This window comes from Dermochelys coriacea, chromosome 3 (assembly GCF_009764565.3).
Source record: "Dermochelys coriacea isolate rDerCor1 chromosome 3, rDerCor1.pri.v4, whole genome shotgun sequence".
Classification (NCBI taxonomy): Eukaryota; Metazoa; Chordata; order Testudines; family Dermochelyidae; genus Dermochelys; species Dermochelys coriacea.
This window is the reverse complement of record NC_050070.1, coordinates 118,884,922-118,900,518: the sequence shown is the minus strand read 5'-3', so window position 1 is coordinate 118,900,518 and position 15,597 is coordinate 118,884,922.

Below are 15,597 nucleotides of genomic sequence, written 5' to 3'. Positions count from 1 at the left end.
TCTCCTGTTAATGTAAACAAAGTTGTTTGTCTTAGCAATTGGCTGAACAAGAAGTAGGACTGAGTGGACTTGTAGACTGAAGTTTTACATGTTTTGTTTTTGAGGGCAGTTATACAACAAACAAAAATCTACATTTGAAAATTGCACTTTTACGATGAAGAGATTGCACTACAGTACTTGTCTGAGGTGAACTGAAAAATACTATTTCTTTTATCATTTTTACAGTACAAATATTTGTAATAAAATATACACTTTGATTTCAATTACAACATAGACTACAATATATTTGAATATGTAGAAAAATATCCAAAACATTTAATACAGTTCAATTGGTATTCTACTGTTTAACAGTGAGATAAAACCTGTGATTAATTTGAGTTAATTGCGTGAGTTAACTGTGATTAATCGACAGCACTAGTTTAAAAAGATATTTACTTTCTAGTTTCTGAATTGTTATTATTGGCTATGGAATGGTAAGTACAGTTTTACTAGATGCAGCTATTCAGAATGGAGCATGATTAAACCTTTAAAAGGAAATCAGAATATACTTGGACTCCTGTGTCAAGATAATGCTAACTTTGCGCTCATGTGGGATTAGACTCAATGCCTTAACCTGAGTATTCTGAAAGAATTAATTCTAATTATTATCTATTCTAAATATTAATCTAATTATGTAAAGACCATGGACCTGATCCTGCAATAAGTCATGTGTTCCTGAACCTGACTGGAGCCCCATTGAAATTGTTGGATTGAACAGGCCCAGGGAAATGCTCATGTGGAGACGCCCATGCTGTTAAAAAGTGTAGCAAATGTATACCTCCTAGAAATTGAAGTATTTGATACATTTTAATTAAAGTTTCTTTTCAATTTTCTTCAGAGATGAAACACCCACTGCCCCTTCAGACATGTTTCACATACATTATAGAATATGTTCTCAAAAGAAGCTTAGCACAATTGTGCTAAACAATAGTTAAATTCAGAGTTCTTAGATTGTAAAACAAACCCTCCAAAGATACTGAAAAACAGAATTCCTTACTTGATTGTATTTAATTTGATCATTTTTAATCACACTCGTTCTAATTTATAAAACAAGCAGTGTTTGAAGAGCAGAAGAAGTGTAAGTATTATGACCAGGTTTCCACAGGAAGAAATTCTTGCTTGCTTTGTGATGAAAATTTTAAAAAAATGCAGGGAGGGGGAGAGATTGAAAGTATTATCAATGGAGTTAGATTGTTTAATCCGATCAGAATCACTATATGGAAATAACTAAACATTTAACAAGTGCCCTTAACACTACATCCCAATCAAATGTCTAAAGTGACAAACTTTATTAAAATTTTATTCTTTAAAGAAACTAAGCCCTGATCCTGCAAGACTTATGCATGAGAAGTCACTACTGACTTCAGTGAGTCTTTATGTGACTGCAGCTTTACACATTATCCTATATATAGTAAACAGGAGAAAAGAAAATTACTATTACTTTGTAGAGCAGGTACCAGCACAACTGGGCTTAAAACAGCATATAGAAATAAAGGGGAGTCCAGTAATGCAATTATGTAAGATCACATTCAAGTACTATTCGGTCTACAGTTTGAACTAATTTTAATATAGCAGATGTTATCTGAATTCTGTGTATCAAATAAAGTATAGCCACTGGACTGTGAGCAAACAGCAGGCAAACACCACTACTGATGTGGTCTCTAGGCTAAAAATAGTTTGTGCTCCCTCTGCTGGTTCCACAGCAGCAAGTAACCAAGTTTCCCTTATATGTGGAACAATGTTAATAAAGCCGATGCAAAAACTAGGAAATTAAAGCCACGTTAATTGCAAGCTCTACTGAGAATGCAAATAAAAAATACTGCCATAAGTGAAAGGAGTAAATGTTTGGAGAAACACTTAATTTTCAAGTTTCTAAAGGAATATAATAAACATTTGCTGGTTAAAAAAAATAAGGCCGCGGTTTCTTTTTTAAAAGGTAACTCCTGGAGGTCGCATTCCATACAATACAATTTTTTGGCCGTATAGCCAATGAATATTTGTGTTAAAATGTATATCTTGTTAAATTTGGATTTTACCATTTTGTTATTTTTTAATCAACTCAACTCATCTTAATGAACAACTTGATTATCAAAGAAACCAACTCAGTGAATACCTCTGTTACTAACAGGGGAGAAAAGAGGAACTACCAGCTGATTCTTGCAAAGCCTTGCACTAATCTGAAAACTGCCTTACTGATGTGAGTAGAATGTTTCTACAATTTGTAATAGACACTGCAATAAAAAATGAAAACAATCATGATTGAGCCCTTACTACTTTCTCCAAGAACTTTTCTACTTTTGAATATTTTTTGCAACTGACAAATTTAATTTGCATTTACCTTTGTTCCCATCTCACAATAGTTCTTCCTCTGAAACACTAATGATTCAAGGTGTACAAATTATAAACCTGTGCTACATAACAGCAATACGTCCAAAACTTTATCAGTCTTCAAAACTACCAAACATTAAAGTAAATCTGACAATGCTTAAGTGCACTTATACTAGCCCTCAGTGGTATTGTGAAGTACCAATAGCCTTTTACCAACTAAAATTTTGCACCATAACTCGATAAAACAGTACTGAAACACAACATGACTTCACTCTTTTGTCCTTCATAAATCCTTTAATTTCACAGTTAATAAATTGCAAAAGTATGCTCCAAAAATTTGTAGTGCTGTAGTGGCCTATTGCTTCATTAGCTAAACACCTATTCTGTTTAAACTGTGTATTCTACTCTGAAATGGTCATAAGTTCTAAAATGATAATACAAATAAAGGGAGACTATAAAGTTAGGTCTCAAATTCATGATGATACGATTTTCTAACCAAGAAGGGAGCTAGTTTTCTTAAGAAAAGTTTAACATACATAAACCCTTTTGGATATGTGGGAGAGAAGGTTCTGCTAACAGATTAAAAGGACACTAAACATCTGTTTGGGCCATAAAATTGATCTCTCAATAGAACAATCACATGCAGCTTCACTAAAAGATAGTTTGATACTAGTCAACATATTTTAATGGTGAAAATGCTATCATCATCATGTTCCTATTACGCCTCTAGCATTTAGGGCAGTGACAAAGCTCCTCCACTCCTATCTGCTCACAGTTAATGCTATAAATAAAATTTAGTAATTTGCAGGCAACATGGCTGAGACCCAGAGATCTCTTACACTTCCCATGAATATCTCAATCCCTAGTTCTAGCAGACTGGCTTTCCTTAATGGAAATCCAGTGGTTTTCCTAATTTTCCTTGTTGTGCTGCTATTGGTTGGATTCTTACCGATGGTTTACTCATCTCACTCCATCAGTTTTTAGAAGTCACAGAGAGCAGAAAATGCATAAAATACTTTTGCATTAACTTAGGAGCAATATACAGCATACATTAAGGTCCTTTCTTCTGGAGGCATGTTGAGTATAATAGTAGATACAACTCGACTCCACCTTCATTTGGCTAGGCCTCACCCCAATTTCACATGAAGCTTTAATTGTGCCATGGAGGCAGTCAGGACTGGCTCTAGGAACCAGTAAAGCAAGCATGTGTTTGGGGCGGCACATTTCCAGAGGCGGCATTCCGGCCATCCTTTTTTTTTTTTTTTTTTAAATCTACCAATGTAAGAAAAAAAATACATGAAGATCAAAAAAATCTCCAGTAGTGCGATAGGAGCGTGACGTAAAAAATATTGTGTCATGTCGTGACAGTCACTCATAATGTGAACGAGTGTAAATACATAAACGTTAACCGTTATTGATTAATTAAATCAGAAATCACGATTGTGTGTACTGTGCTGCCCTATTGGTGCCATTCGCGCCAATTTCCATGTCGCGTCGGTGTCAGCAGTTATAGGGCTAAAATGCTAGGACAAAAATGAAAACGATTTTCCAGTGCTGCCTACCGGCAACAAAGAGAGAAACGGCAAAAAGAATTAGATAAACTATTTTGTACTTCAAATAAGTATTTTCAAAAGTTGACAATCAAGGAGAAAGCTCTAAGCAATGCATTGAAAGTGATTATTCATCAACTGATGAAGACCAATCGAACCAAAGATTATCTTTATCAACTGATAAAGATGAACAAACAATCCAACCAAAGATTATCTTCGCTAACTGATAAAGATGAACAATCACAATCCATCCAAAGATTTACTTCTTCAGCTGAAGAGTCCAGGAAGGGAGAACTGTTATTCAAATCTAAAACTGAAGAACAATTATTGGAAGGTGGAGAGACTGACATAGGATCGGATCCAAGTACCTGGCCAACAATAATTACTGATGCAGTGCTAATGATTGTGAAAAAAGGTCCTTCAAAACTAGATCCTACATTTGAATATCCATTTAATGAGTCGAATTGTCGATTTATGCCATCCAGTATGAAGAAAAAAAATGAAAAATGGGGAATAAATTAATAGATCGTGGTTAGTGTATTCACAGACCAAAGATGTAGTTTTTTGTTTTTACTACAAACTGTTCTGTAACTCGGACATTCTTCTGGCAACTGCAGGTTTTAATGACTGGCAAAATTTGCATCAGCATTTGAAAGAACATGAAACATCAAAAAATCATTTATGCTCACTGACAAATTGGATTGCGCTGTCAAACAGATTACATTCCGATACAACAATCGATGTGGTACAGCAACGTCTACTAAATTCAGAAATTCTACATGGGCAAGCTGTGTTGGAATGTTTACTGGAAATCATTAATTTCCTAGCTGAACAGTGCCTCGCATTCCGTGGATCCTCGGATATTTTATATGAGAACAACAATGGAAATTTCTTGAAATTGGTTGAGTTATTGGCAAAATTTGATAGTGTTATGGCTGAGCATGTACGAAGAATGAAAGATGGAGAGATTCACACCCATTATTTGGGTAAAAATACACAAAATGAGAATATAATTAATTTCTAATGGAGTGCGTAATGAAATTTTATCGGATTTGAAACATGTCAAATATTACTCAATTATAGTTCTTTTAATTTATGAGAAACTGGGCACACCGGAAGACGCTAACATTTTTCATTACAGTGTATAGTTGAACCCAAATGGTTTGTAATTGTGATTTTGTTAAAATTAAATGAGTATACTAGTAGGAAATTGTTTTATTTCACTAACTACAAATTCTCTGTTTTCATTTTTAAAAAAATTTTAAACAGTCAAAACAAAACAAAAACATTGCAAAGTGCAAACATGTGTAAAAGATCCCCAAAAAGGGGGGAGGGGATTTTTTTGTTTGGGGCGGCAAAAAACTTAGAGCCGGTCCTGGAGGCAATGGACTGTTGAAGGCTATGTAATATCAGGAGGAACATGCCATGCTTCACCTTTCCTTTATATACTGTCCCCCAGCCCTCTTGCTAGGTGATTAAAATGTGGTTTTACGCTGAAAAGTGACAATAAAAATGGCACGTTCTTAACAGATCTGCTCACTGTGTGTATTCAGAGTAATATCTCCTGACGTGACAATAAAAGAGGGCTTTTGTTTTGTTTTATTACTGCTCTATATTCATGTTAGGACTGATAGTAAACAGATATGGGGATGTGCTCTGGAGTCTATTCTTTTCTGTACGTCAGCAGATTTGTTTAACTGGTGTAACTAGGTGTAACTAGTAACCCTTGAGGTGTCAGAGAGGGCCTAATTTGGCCTGCAGAACCTTTATCACTGATGGTGATTCATGAAGAAAAAAAGAACCCAGCTCAATGTACGTATCTGTGGTTGAATTTGTAAGGCTGACAGTTTAAAAAAGTATCTTTTTATTGGTAATCTGAACACACTTTACATGTAGGTCACTGATAAACAACATACAGGAAAGCTCACAATGCCATTTTTACAGTCACTTTTGAGAACAGAACCACAATATAATGGGATTTTGTTTTGAATGTTTAATGTCTCTATATAAACTTACACACTATTGTTAAAACTTAGAGATTAAAATAATATTTGTTTTAACTATTAAATGACTGAATTGCTAAAGACTCCAATATTGTTGTTATTTACTATTTGTAATACAATAGCGGCTAGAAGTCCCAACCAAGAATGGCGCCCGCTTGTGCTAGATACTGTTCAAACATGTAGTAAGAGACAATACTTACCCTGAAGGGCTCATAGTCTAAACATACAAGATATAGGGCAGGAGAAATAAAATAATAGATCTCTATTTTACAGATGGGGAGTGGAAGTACACAGAGATTAAATGATGTGCCCAACTTCACACAGTAAGTTAGTGGTACAGAGTGAGGAACTGAATCAGAGTTTCCTGAGTCCCAGTCCAGTGACTTAAGCCAAGACCAGTCTATCTTTCTGATAGATTCTAACATTCTATGAATACTAATATTTGTATATTATAGTATATATGATGATGCTACATTAAATTTATGCATCACATTTCAGATACAGTTTAGACCTTGAACATTTTTAGACTCTGACCATCAACACAAAAGATAGTATTCTTAATTTTGACATTTGCAGTGTAACGTTGCAAAAGGAAAAATTAAGTTAGATAATTCAATTTTAAACAATGAGCATATTTTGCTCTGAGCAACAAATGTGAAAGTTCACAATGTGGGAAATATTTCTTCCCACAAAATACCTGAAAGTAAAGAGACAAATTATGCTATCAGTTACATTTATCAGTGTAAATTCAAAATGACTCCATTTACTTCAAAATTATTACTCTGTATTAACACCAATGTAAGTTTGAAGTAGAACTGAGCTCAAGGATTTTATTTAAAAATGAGTCTCCTATACACAGCAGCCATCTCGTTGAAAAATAACATTTGTAAATCATTGGATGGACATTTGGCATCTAGTTCAGATTATTAGTCAGCTACCTTTTTGATTAAATCAGTATTAATTATAATGTTTGTTTAAAAATTAAATGTTATGACAGATATTATTAAAAAGAAGGAAAACTTCTCTACAGCCAATATCACAAATGTATGTTTAGGAAAATCGCTACTACTAGCAGTGGACTCAACTACCAACTGAAATAAATGACAAATTTTATAGAATTTGCATTCAGAAAGGATTCTTGTCATGCTAAATTTCAACAACCTATACTCAACATAATGAGTTCGTTTCCCCCCCGCCTCCCAAACTGGTTCTATTTTCGATTTGGGACTATGGGGAAAGGTGGTTAGTGTGACAGACAGTATTTTAAATACGTTTTTTTTTGTTGTTTTTTTTTTTTAAGACAAGCTGGAAAAAGTTGCTTTAGCATTTGAAGTATTTTTTCATTCTATGTTGCAAACAGATCTAATGTTGCATGATGATTCCAAATGTTGAATCTGTGGTTGAGAATGGTTCTAAGCCTGGGTCTTTAGACAAAGGAGTATTGCAGTGGTATTGGTCAACTAAACCTGAGGAAACCTGACAGATTTCAGAATGGATGACTGAGCATTGCCCACACTCTCTCAAAATGATATAGCCTGAAGATAAAGGAGTAGAATGATGCAAATACTTTAAGGCAGTTTTTCAGTTTTATATGTCTTCTGAAAAACAAAATGCACGTACATTTAGGCTGAAAACATAGGAACCACCTTCTAGTGATCAGTTGTATGAAACACTTTAGTGCCCTGATCTTTGACTGAAGTGCGGGACAGCCAATACCAATGGCAGCTGGGTCCAAAAAAAAAAAAAAAGTCCTTTATCTTTCTCCTAGAGGCAGTGTAAAAAAAAGTTAACATTTCCATCTTATTAGAAACTACCCAGGAACAAGAATGCCAGAAAGGTACCAAGAGGACCACTGAAGGGAAGGAGCTTGATGCTCCCTGCTCTCTCCTTTCTCTGATTACTGTAGTTGACTGGGCCGGCAGGATCGGGACAGCAGGTCCTTTGCTGCTTGAAAGGCCTGTGGGGTCGAAGGAACCAGCAGATGCTGGCACCTCAACCGCTTCCGGGAGTCGGCAGTGGGTTCCGAACTGGACTTGGCACTCTAGGTGCAGTCAGCAGCACCATTGGTGGCTGGGGGGAGGATGAATGACCCAACACAGGTCTCACTGTGCTGGTCATTCCCCCCTTGTCCCTCTTCTGCACCTGAGAGTGCCCTTTCTTGGTGAGCTGTTTCTTATGCTTCTTCCTTGGCACCAGCGATGGAGAACGGTGCTGGGAAGAGCACAGTGCCAGGGGAGCACTCTGCATGAATGTCAAAGTGCTCAACGCCAATTTGGAGTGGCTCAGCTCTGAGACTGGTCTGATGGCTCCTCCATGAGAATGGCCTTCAGCTGAATGTCCATTCTTCTTAGTGTGAGGTCTGAAGACTCTGCAGAGTCTGGTACTTATCTTTAATATGAGTTTCCCCCAGACAATTTAGACAGCTATAGTGCAGGTAACTCAGTGGCATCAGCTTGCCACAGGAGGCACACAGCTTGAAGCACGGGGACCAGGATATGCCCAGTCCTTAGGGTGAAAAGTCCATTGTAGACAAGGACAATTATTTACACTGCTATATACACTACCACTAAGAAATATATACCCTAACTACAATAACTGCACAAAATATGAACAGAGTCCAAACCACTGGGAAAGAAGACTTGCCACAACAAGAAGGATCATTCCAGCAGCTGTCATGGATGGTATGAACAAACTGAGAGGCCACAGGCCGGCGGCACCCCTTATACCAATACATATGTGCACGACTCTAGAGGATGCTAGAGCTGGCCCTATGGATACCACCAAGGGAAAAATCTCCTGCAACTGTGCACGTGGTGTACACACACCTAGCATGGAATGGATATGAGCAAGCACTTGAAGAACTGCACCTTGTGAATTCCATGTCGTTTATTTATTAGACACACAAAATAAAATGTTACTACTTTTTCCTTCTAGTTCGTGCTGCAGAAGTAGCATAGCTTTGGAAAAATGAGATGCTTTCTACTTCAGATTATGAAACCTTATGGTATTGTTAAACTAATCACCAATTGAAGAATCTTTGTTGGTGGTGATGTCTGAGCAAGGACACAGCTAGACTTTGAGATACTAGAATGAGTATATGCAGGACATGCTTGAAAACACTGCTCCCCATTGTTTTACATGTAAACTAAAGGCTCAGTAAGGCTCAACAAACATGGAACCCCTTAATGTAATTTTTGAGCAACATTTATAAATGCATATTAAAGACCAATTAAATAAACAAACTGATACAAATGTGTGTGGTAATTCTTCGCATTTCTATAGCTCTTTCCATCCAAGGATCTCAAAACACAAACACTAATGTCTAGCAAGACCCCTGTGAAGAAGGTAATCCCTCTTTCACAGATAGGGAAACTGAGCTTGAGAGGTTTGGACCCAATTTTCAAAAGTGATCTCCAACTGAATGCTTCTATTTTTGGGTGCCCAACTTTGGAATACCCAGGCCTGACTTTTAGAGCACTGACCACCTACAACTCCTATGCTGATAAGGCCATATGTGTCTAAATTTGGGCACCCAAAAATGGAGAGTACCAAAATTAGAGATCACATTTGAAAGTTTGGCCCCTAAGTGACATGCATCAGAGCACACGGGAATTCTATGGCATTGCCAGTAACAGTACTCATGTCTGACTCCAGTTCTAAGCTTTAACCAGAAGACGGATTCTTTAAACCCCCAGCAATTAAATTATTTGAGGCAGTTACTCCTACCAGAGCTGAAGTTCCACTTTCAGTGAAATAATAAATTGTATATTTTTTGTTGCCAAGAATTTCAAATAAGTGTAGACTTAAGGATAAAAAAAAAATTCTTGACATCTTCCCAGATCTAACAATCTCTTCACAGACTGGACAATAATGGAGTCTCTTTCAGTCATGCTGCATTAAGTTTTTTTCATTTATTCCTCATTTTGATTTCCTATATTGAAAATAAAAGGCCAAAAGAGTCCACTTACAATCTCTAGGTTTTGAAGACCTCAGATATTTTAAAGCTATGCCAACACTAAAACTAAGTTAGAGGTCTGAGGAATTTAAAAAAAAAAAAGTTCTCATCTATGAAGGTCTATTACCTTGCCAGGGGAAAGGGGCTTATAGCTAGCGTAAGAAGAAACTCATCTTTTATGAAGCACAGTGTTTCTGTACAAAGGAAACTAATTAAGGGTCAGAACAGCAGACATCTCAATTTAAAAATTTTACAATGATTATGTTTATCTTTAATACCTCTTGGCTCCTCAACTTTGTTCCATGATTTTCCACTTAATTTTGTTCTGTTCTTCACTTGCAATTGTGATATAAAATACAAATACAATTTCCATTAATAGGAAAGAATATTTCATGAAAATATAAAAGGCAAAATATAATAGTGCATTATATAGCACGTTTCTATTTCTATGGACAGTTTGGATTCTAAAATCTGCTCTTAAGATCTTCAGGTCATACTAGTACACATTGTGGGATGATAGTCTAATGTCTACTCTTGGTCTGATTTAAATATTCTGGAGGGCCGGGGGAAGACTAAAAAAAAAAAAGCACAATGAAGCTGGTTATAAAATCAGGGACTCCTGCACTATTACGAATGGTGTATCGAACTTCTTTTTTTAAATGCTAAACTGTGATGAAATTGGAACCTCAAGTCTTTTTTCCTATTTTTAGTACATATTATTTGCATTTATAATTAACAAGCTGAACACAGGACAACAATGAAGTATTACATCCAGGTCATGTAGTATTCTATATGCTGCTCTACTGGATAAGTAACTTCAGCCCAGAATGCCCAAACAGTGACTTCAAATATATTTTAAGCAGTACTTTCACACTGTGCTGTGTACTCTGTGGCAACCTAGTCCTAAATTGTGTGGCAAAGTCTCCAGCTTTTGCAGCACGCTAATGGAAAATCTGTGGCAGCTCCAGAAAAAATGTAAATTGAGGTTTTTAATTAAACAGTAAAGTAAATATTAATTAGCATATTAACTCTTGTATGATTTATTTTGATATTGAATTCAGTTTTTATGCTATCCCCACATTTTTAGTTTTCAGTGTGCTACAGACTTTGGCATGAATAATCATAGAAATGTAGGGCTGTAAGGGACCTTAACAGGTCATATAGTCCAGTCCCCTGTACTAAGGCAGGACTAAGTATTATCTAAAACATCCCTGACAGGTATTTGTCTAACCTGTTCTTTAAAAAATCTCCAATGACAGAGATTCCACAGCTTCCTTGGTAATTGTTCCAGCACTTAACCACCCCTACAGTTTACATTTTTCCTAATGTCCAACCTAAATCTCCTTTGCTGCAATTTAAGCCCATTGTTTCTTGTCCTGTCCTCAGTGTGTAAGGAAAACAATTTATCCTTTCTTCTTTATAACAACCTTTTACGTACTTGAAGACTGTTACCATGTTTTCCCCTCAGTCTTCTCCAGACTAAACAAGCCCAGTTTCTTTCAATCTTTCCTCATAGGTCATGTTTCTACATCTTTAATAATTTTTGTTGCTCTCCTCTGGACTTTCTCCAATTTAGTCACATCTTTCCCAAAGTGTGGCGTCTAGAACTGGTCACAGTACTCCAGGTGAGGCATTTAATCAGTGCTGAATAAGGTGGAATAATTATTTCTTGCATCTTGCTGACAATACACTTGATAATGCATCCCAGACTGGTGCATCATAGACCTATTTATATCATAGAAATTATCTGTGTAAGGAAAGCCAATGGGGTTGGCCTCTTGTTAGGGGATGATTGAAATTTTGGCATGTGGGGAAACAATGCGAGACTGAAGGATAAACATCAGCTAATGTGGACATATAAACTCTTGTCTTTATGTTCCAACCTTAGCATGCCAATGAGATAAATGCGGCAGTTCACACCTTGCATAGCTATTGTTTCAGGTGGCCTTCAAACTCTGGTGGACAGCACTATATTGGTTACACTAGGCCCATGTTTTTGAGGTTGTCTTTGCAATCATGAAAGCTAGAAAGAATTTTTTTTTTTTTAAACATAAGCTCAAAAGTTAGAGTACAATTCTGTGGGAGTAAAAGATGAATTTCACTTTTGTGAAATTGTGACATCCAAGGACCTCTTGATGCCAACTGGCAAAGGACACAAGGATGCATTAGGGTTACAAGAAAACCTTGAGTCTAGTATTTACATACTAGTTTACCAAAAAATGTCATGTTAGGTTTCTAGTGAAAACCTGTGTCACACTGGTCAACATCATCTTTGCAACATGTAAGTGCAGATAAAATGTAAGGAGATCAGTGTACACATATATTAGAAATTATGTTCTTAGGAACTAATAGTTAATAGCAGGTCCCCTGAGGTAGCATGCCATAAAACAGGTTCTACCAGAGAGAATGTGGGAGACATCTCCCTAGCTGACTATTATGTATTGTTTGCAGTGTTATCATAGCCATGTTGGTCCCAGGATATTAGAAAGACAAGGTAGGTGAGGTAATATCTTTTATTGGACCAAATTCTGTTGGTGAGAGAGCTTTAGAGCTACACAGAGCTCTTCTTCAGGTCCTGCATAGCTCAAAAGCTTGTCTTTTTCACCAACAGAAGTTGGTCCAATAAAAGACATTACCTCACCCACTTTGTGTATTATCTTAGAGACTAACAAATTTATTTGAGCATAACCTTTCATGAGCTACAGCTCACTTCATCGAATGTAGCTCACGAAAGCTTATGCTCAAATAAATTTGTTAGTCTCTAAGGTGCCACAAGCACTCCTTTTCTTTTTGTGAATACAGACTAACACGGCTGCTACTCTGAAACAATGGAAGTGTATTTGCTTTCTGAGTCAAATGCTAATGAAGAGTTTGCTGGAACTTCAACAGAAGAAATTAACAGGAACAGCTGAAAGCAGGGGAAGGAACCGTGTTTACAGGTAAAAAACAAAGGACTGGTCCAAGATATCTAGAGGTGCAGAAAGAGACACTGGCACTTTATCTAGAGAGACAAGTTGCCAGCAGGCATGTTCTCAGGAAAGGAAGGTCTCAGTCATCCTGATTGAAAAGTGCGGTGAGAAGGACTTTAGGTAAGCAGTACTGTATTAGACAAGAGGGCATCTTGATAGTATGTGTAAGCTCTAGAATGCATTATTTTTTAAAATATGTAACCCTTTGTTTCCATTAATTGTACTTGCCAACACTGTGTGTTTGAGCTGTGTCCTGAGGTGAAATTGATAGACTGGAATGTTCCTTTAGGATTAGCAAATGTCTGAATACTGTGAGTGTCCAGCGAAATGAAGGTGGACCCTCCAAGGAGATGCTCAGAAGGCTTGGGGGCTGGAGTTTGCCTATAGCTAACTTGCATAAATCACAACAGAGCCTGCATAGGCTGAGAGGAGAGTACTTGTGCTGCCTGTGGCTGGGGTTGTCCGAGAGATGATGCCTGGCAGGCACAGACAAGGCTCCCTTGTGCTAAGAGCTGGTGGTAGTAAGATGGCTAATAACCCTGGCTACCCAGGGAAGCATCACTGTGGCATAGGAAACAGCATCTTCACCCAGTTTTCTGGTTAGTTAAGGATCACGTTCCAGGCACATCCATACCAGATAATAGAGATACGAAGAGATGGAAATAAAAGAAAAGGTTTACAGTTTGTTGTTTTCCATTTGTTTATTTTGGTAAGGGAATCAGAACAAAAGTAGGCCAGCACGAGTAAACCTGAGACATATGCTAAACTTGACAGGCAGCATTTGGAAAGATTGTGTTCAGATTGTGGCTTGAATGCTGGAAGGAGAAATGTGGATTGGAAGAGATCTCTAGTTACGGATCTTGAGAAACAGCAGGGAGATCAAAAATGATCCAGCCACAGGGCCTGAGACGGAGGGAGGTCCAGACTTAGGAAGCCAGCTGGGCACCAATCCCAGTGAGGCAGCCATAAAGCTTGAACTGGTCATGTTAGGGATCCAGAAGCTGGAGCTAGTACAGAAGGCCAATAGACAGGAAATAGTGAAAAGAAGCAGGAGGCCTAGGAAAGTGACTTGCAAACAGGCAGAGCAAAAACTGGAGGCAGAAAAGCAACACTAGGAGTGGCCCAAAGAGCAGTGGGGCCAGAGAACAAAAAGAACAAAGACCAAGAAACAGAAGCCCGAGAAGAAGAGGCAAGAAAAAGAGGAGAGGCACCACGCCCGAGAATACTGGACTTACAAAAACTGATCCCTGCGGCCACAGGTAATACTTACTAGGGATCACACAGCTGAGACAAGCTGTGCCTGAAATAGAGAGACCGACTGCATTGAAGAATATTTGAACACCTTTCAAAGGATTTGCCATGTACGCAGAATCCCTTAAAAATACAGAATGATCGTCTTACTCCCCAAACTGACTGGTAAAGCTTTGCAGTGTTTAATGAAACGGATGTAAGAGAGATTATGTCACATGTTCAATTTAAGACATCTACGTTAAAAAGGTTTCGAATTACTCCAGAGGCATATTGCCTCAAATTTAGAATCTCAGAACTTGATAGAATGAGTCATAGGGAAATGTTCATAAAATAAGAGGATTATTTAAGAAAATGGATAAAAAGTGAAGGGGCAGACTATTATAATAAGGTGATAGATGATATTTACTCAGGAGCAGTTCTTTGAAGTCTCCTCTGGTATTAGACATGCTGTGTGGGAAAAGTCCCCAGCTTCTAGTGGTGGCAGAGTAGACTTGTACTTGTTGGAAGGGGAAAAAGGGAGAGGAGGGAACAGACTGGACTTAGACCACTTGCCAATTTTGCTTAGCTGCATAAAAAGCCAATGGCCCAGCCACCAAAAAATAGAAAATTTTGTGCATATCAACAACCTATTACATTCCTGGTAGAGAAACCTATTCCTAGTACAAACTGTACTTATTAAAGTAAGCAGTAAAAGTTTTTGGCCAAATTCTTCTCAGTTATAGTGGTGTAATCTGCAGCAATTCCACTGACTTCAGTAGTTACTGCAGATTTACATCAGACTAAGAGCAATATTTGGCTTATTTCACCTTTTTAACTACTTTCTTGAAATAGTCTTCAACATTTGTTTATTCCTAAAACAATTAGAAGCTGATATTTTAAACTTCAGTTTTAAAATGTGTGTATCAGTGCTAAGTATTTCAATCACAAAAAATAAAGATCTAGGACAAAACTTTAAGCCCTGAGTGCCAAACCTAAAGACAGCCTAACCTATACTTAGACTTTTAAATAGATGGTCTGATTTTCAGAGGTGCTGAGCACTTCAAACTTGAAGTCAACTTTGACAGCCCGAAAAGATCTTTAATATATGTTTCTGGCTTGGAATAAAAAGGGCTGGTTATCGGTTACCAAGGAAAGGAATGTGAGGATGGGGGAGGAAAACATGGCACCTGTGCCTTCCCCACATTCTGTGACCAGCCTCAACTGGAAGTTGGGCATCTACAGGAAGCTGTAATTTATCCTTGGCTTTGCATGGCTGCAGAGGAGACTGAGAAGCAAAGAACAGCCAGGAGCATAGGATGCCCAACATGCTAGGGGATTGGAAAAGTGCCAGTGTAGTTATACTCTTAAAAATGCTGTCCAGAATTGGAATCGAACTATGAAGATGAAAGATTATTTTTGGACAAGGAAAACTTTATAGATCACAAATTTGCATCTTTTTTTTAGTTGATTCAAGGTTGTTGCTAACTTTTCATAGGGAGGGGGGACAAGGGCAAGCATTGGGC